Consider the following 4,274-nt stretch of genomic DNA (forward strand, 5'->3'; position numbering starts at 1 on the left):
CGAGCATGCTCTTAATTTTACTGCCGATAGAAAGGAAAGAAAGTGGACTGTACTTATCTAAATGAACGATGAGGAATGAATTAGATTACAGTAGAATAAATCAGAATTAAAAATAATCTGAATTCGCAAAAAATCGCAGAACTAATAAAAATAATAATAGAGAATCTACGTCCATCCCAAGCGCTTGAATCGTGCAGAATTTAACGGTCTATTTGAAGGTAAATGGATATTGTCGACAGGAGCACTACTGAGTTTGAATTAATTGGCAATTGGTCACACAGAGATTTAAGGACATTATACAAGCGAGCCACAACATAGCTCCTACGCCACACACTCACCTCTCCCCTGATTAACCATGTATCTGACATGAGCAAATAAAAAATACGTTTTTCAATACACTAACCTTGCCGGTATACCATGAAACTGCTACTTGAGGAAGCTAGAACATTTTTCTACACAATCAACCCGAGTTTTTGACGGAATTCCATCTGTAGCTCTTATTTTGTGCGAAAATATCACCCCTCTTCACTTGGGGTTTCTTTTCGAAACACTCTTATTTTTCTTCTTCTCATTTTCAGTGCACTTTTTCAAATGCACTTTAATCAGACACCACTGCAAAAACACTCGCGAAACTTTAAACGTTCATTAACACAACTTCAAATTTTCTACCAATGTGCAGATGACCGAGGAAAAATGTCCAAAAACTCTCATTTGTGCGTTTGAATTTTCACTTCGAATTCCATTTTTTCGTAATGTAAACAATCGTCGGTGCCTAGCAACAAGCGTGCGTTCCTGGCTTCCACATATCTTCACCTTAAAAACGGATTTTGGTTTGAAACGTACTACGTTATGCTCAATGGTTAAATGTAACTATTTAGTCTCCCTCTAGCTACCGACGCCAACAGTCACGATTTGCGTTCAAAACAATCGAAGAAAATATAGCGTTCGAAGGTGCGATACGAAGATCTGATGCACAAAGGAACGAAACCATTTTCACAAGATCTTACATAATTCTTGGTTTCTCGAACGATACCGACATCTTTGGTGTTGATCACAGAGCAGTGACAGAGGCATTTGTGCATTTTGAAAAAAAAAAAAAGGCTAGAAGAATCGGACTGATTATAAGATCTGAAAAGTGATAACATGTGATAACAATATATTAACCGCAAGCTACAAAGGCGTTTCACAGAAGCGGATTTTTATGGAAACCTACAGACGCGCTCAAATCTTGCTCTACACAAATTGTGGATACTCCCTGCTATTATGTACGGTTTTAAGGCATGGACGTTGAAGGAAGCAGAGCTCGATGTGTTTGAGAGAAAAACTTGTCACCACAGTAGAAAATGGAGATGGATGCGCAATTACATGAATCAGCTTTACTGAGTAAACTGGCAACGGGAGGTTGATAAGACACGGTAAACTACAGTGATATGGACATGTAGAGCGACTGGCGGAAAAGGAATCTGCAAAACTTATGCTCAGCAGATACTTCTAGGCGGATCCCGAACTCACTGGCTGTATGCGATGGAGGAAGATGTGGGTGCGGCGGGTGTTCCAGGAGATTGGAAAATCGAGTAACATAGAAATTTACGTTCCATTCGGTCATGATTGGGAACAGGCGTATTGTTCGGCCTCGATTTTGATAAAAAAATATAATATAAAAGATCCACGGCTCCAATAAGCTTATATCTCGGATTGTGTTAGTCAAACTAATTGAAAAGAAATCGATTTCGGAAGAAAACTATCTTTATTCGAATAAATATCAGTTCTGGATTTATTCATCCGGTTTAAATGCTTTTTGATCACTTTGATCTGAAGAAGATTTACACAATATGTTGACAATTTTTCCATCATGATCTTTAATTACATTTCGTGGTTTTCGATTGTTTATTTGCCATCTCGTAGTACGTTACGAAGCACCTCTCCTGGACAGACACTGTTGTGAGCCATTCCTACCATGAAGATCGAAGCTCGCTGGGTTTCCCCTTTCTGGATAACATATGATCAAATATCCCACTGGGATTGCTTACCCGATTATGACTAAGATTGCTGGTATCCCAGCTGTCGCCACAGGGAAGAAAGGTTAAGGGGTTCTTGGCGATATACTGTCAGAGGTGATTCAAGCGTGTACTTGACCATCGCATACAATGCATTTGAAGGTCTCTTCCTCTTCATCATGAACATCACAATTGGATATGTTTAAGTTTTTTGTGACAACCCAACTGGTTTTTAATACCAAATTGACGGTCAGATTTCTAACGGACAAATCCATAATATGACTTTCCCCTTATTTTGTAAAGCTGATCAAGTATCAAAATCGACTGTAAGGCACCTGGACGTTTGATTGAATACAGCGAGCTACTGCGTGAAATTGTTCATCAATCCGCCAATGTTGTTAAGTTTAATATTCTAAAAACTTGCTTTTGTTGAGTAAATATATATTCTAAAATACGCAAAAATAATTTGTTTCCTTTGTTGTTTTCATGTTCAAAAAACGTAAGAAACCACCTTATGTATGAGCCACTGATGATGATAGCCCCCTAAAATGCCATGATAGGCCTTTCTTGTGAAACTAGCTTCATCAAAGGGGCCGTCTGGTGTAGTGGTAAAATATTTTTTTTTTATTCGCCTAATTGATAGTATTGAAGCTCTAGAGTAGTCTTGCACCATCTCGGAGACCGCACTGCCCTTCTTTTGCTTTAAGCAGCCATGCGTCCCTCGCGCGTATTTGCACCCACGCCCGCAGATCGATCGTTCTTCAAAATCGCTTTTTTTTAAAATTACGATAACTCAAAAACTATTCGACGGGTTGACTTTTTATGAGAATGCAAAGTGAGCGAATTTTACTTTAAAATATGAAATTCTTCGGTTGTTATGATACCAAAATTCAAACTTTTTTCTGTTTATTTTTGTAACTATAAGTCGAAACTTTATAAATCTTATTGAATGTCTTGTTCCAGACAATTTTATCAAGAGTTATCATGTTCGCCGTGGCGCTTCTCGACGTGGAAATGGTTGGACGTCTTCTCTTGGAATGTGCATATGGTTGGCTCTGCGTTACTGACACTTTTTCGTGCATAATGAATAGTTAAATAAACGTTAACATCAGTCTTCCCAAATGAAAATCGAACACCATGTTCACTCTAGTTCTGTGCTCATCCTACACCAACATTTCGTGTGCAAACTCGAACGCGCTAATGCGTACAAAAACACGAACACATGTTCGTTTGCACAACCGAACCCTATGTACGTACGCGGTGCTCGTACACACAGGTTCTTGATACTAGTTTTCTCTTTCTCTCGCCCATCATCACTAGCATTGACTCATTCTGTTTTGTATGTGTCTTTCTGATGTACGCATACGGTGTACGTACACGGTGTTTAAACCTAAGTTTGCACATCGTTCGCTTGAGTTCGGTGTTCGATGCGAACCTGTACACAAAGGCAAAGCATGTTTGAGGTTGAACGCGCGCACGAAATTTTGTACACGGGTGCAAACTTGTCGATGTTCATGGGAAGACTGCTTAACATTGTACAAGAGGTCCATTGTTGCCTTGGCAAAAAAAAAACAAAATTACTTTTGGTTTGAGAACTGTACATCAGACGTCCTCCTTAAGATAGGTTCAACCATTGCTGAGATAATTACATGACATTAGTGCACACAAGACATACAAAAAATACAAACATAAAACAATACAAAATTGAAAAAATTACGAAGGAAAAAAAGATTTTAAAAACGAGTCGATTGGCACCTGAATGAGTTACTTCCGTTTGAAAATCTCGAATCGATCCAATTCTCGCACTACCATTTGAGCAAATGCGTTAATAAATAGGGCGATAATGGGCTCATCGCCCTATGCTTTAATGATCCGAAATTGCTAAAATATAATAACGTTTCCCATCAAAACGCACTTGAACGAATATGTATGTAAACAAAAAGCTTCCCATACCGGGAATCGAACCCGGGCCTTCTGGGTGAAAGCCAGATATCCTAGCCACTAGACCATATGGGATTGTCGGAAGATGAATGTCCTGGACACAAAGATACTAACTGCCTATTGCTTCGTTTTCATTATGAATTTAAGCATGTTTCAACTCTGTTGGGTGCACGACTTATTACATTGTTGTCTATTGAAGAAAGCTGATAACATAATTATTCTCTTGATAGTTTGCAACAAGTAGCTCAATAACCTTTTCCGATGACCAAACCACTACCTGTCTTTTTACGTTTGAATTTGGAGGAAAACAAATCGTTTACACACGGAATGTTGAGG

At 38.8% G+C, this 4,274-nt stretch overlaps 1 non-coding gene across 1 annotated transcript; it reads right to left on the bottom strand.

Annotated features, from left to right (window-relative positions):
* Positions 1 to 3,941: 3,941 nt before the first annotated feature.
* On the bottom strand, positions 3,942 to 4,013 carry Trnae-uuc (transfer RNA glutamic acid (anticodon UUC)). The gene has a single exon. It is a non-coding gene; the product is annotated as a tRNA-Glu (tRNA).
* Positions 4,014 to 4,274: the final 261 nt, after the last annotated feature.

The sequence above is a fragment of the Topomyia yanbarensis genome, chromosome 3, assembly GCF_030247195.1.
Source record: "Topomyia yanbarensis strain Yona2022 chromosome 3, ASM3024719v1, whole genome shotgun sequence".
In the NCBI taxonomy this organism is placed as follows: Eukaryota; Metazoa; Arthropoda; class Insecta; order Diptera; family Culicidae; genus Topomyia; species Topomyia yanbarensis.